The following is a 1,048-nucleotide window of genomic DNA, read 5'->3' on the forward strand; positions in this document are numbered from 1 at the left end:
GTCTGTCTGAAATAGGAGAGGCACAATATAATGATGACTCACAGCTGTGCCAGACACCTTTTTTATTTTTATTTTTTTAAATCACATAAACACAGAGTAAGCAGGGGAAAAAGCTGGAACTCCATTTAAAAATAAAGATCCCTTAAAAACAATTTGTTTCATGAAAGTCGACGCTAAGAATAAAATACAGGGTTACTCTACAGGTAAGAGTAAAAATCCTAATCTACTAATGTGAAAAAGGTTATAATAAAGTTACAATAAGAAAGTTCTCTGGTATGAATAAGACTTTAAAGGTGAGGCTAAAGAAAACACTGATGTAGCAGACAGGCAGCGATGCTTCACCACAGACTTTATGCTTCACACCTTCCTCATTCTGGCAGTGACTGAAGAGGAGAGAGAGACAAAGGGGAGCTCTAGATTTTCTCTGCAAAAACTTTTCATGTATTTCTGTGTGTGTTTGTGTTTGAATGACTTACGATGCTTGACCCACTGAGTGTTTGGATCAGCACAAAGCTGTCCTGTTTTTGTGTTGAAACTAGAAGAAAATAGAAAATTACAAAGATTGTATGTGTTTGTCTGTATGAAGGACAACAAGTGCTGACTTACATTATAGCCTTCACACAGCGTCCTCTTGCAGCCTGCTGACGATATGTTTCCCCCACCACCTCGGCGCACTTATCCATGTTGGTGACGACAATGCAGCACGGGCGTTTACTTCCAGGACCAGCTGAATCGGAGAGGTAGGAGGTTAAAAACTGATTTATCTGACCTGAGAAAGTCTGATTAGAAGGAAAATCAAACTTAACTTCAGTTTAAAGTCTGATGAAACTAAACAAGAGATGCCTTTTGAAATGTTACCTGACGTGTGAGCAAATGGGCGTTGTTTGTGCCTCACTCTGAAATCATTTTACAGTTTACAAGAAAATGATGAAATTACATTAAATGGTCAAAGTGCATTATGTTCTCACATGTAACACAATATGTTCTTCAACATTTTCTTTAAACAGAAAAAGTAGGTCAACAATTTCTCTGTAGAAAAAAGTCTCAC

The 1,048-nt window shown here is 37.6% G+C and overlaps 1 long non-coding RNA gene across 1 annotated transcript in view; it reads right to left on the reverse strand.

The window, feature by feature from the left end:
* Window positions 1-20: 20 nt before the first annotated feature.
* Window positions 21-1,048, reverse strand: part of LOC102308495 — a 2,567-nt gene continuing 1,539 nt past the window's right edge. Inside the window, exons 2-4 of the long non-coding RNA XR_006053475.1 lie at window positions 607-727; window positions 477-535; window positions 21-383 (exon numbers count right to left, since the gene is read on the reverse strand). This is a non-coding gene — a long non-coding RNA (eotaxin). The remainder of the gene's footprint in view (window positions 384-476; window positions 536-606; window positions 728-1,048) is intronic.

This window comes from Haplochromis burtoni, unplaced genomic scaffold (genome assembly GCF_018398535.1).
Source record: "Haplochromis burtoni strain Fernald_Lab_line unplaced genomic scaffold, NCSU_Asbu1 Contig_1071, whole genome shotgun sequence".
Lineage (NCBI taxonomy): Eukaryota > Metazoa > Chordata > Actinopteri > Cichliformes > Cichlidae > Haplochromis > Haplochromis burtoni.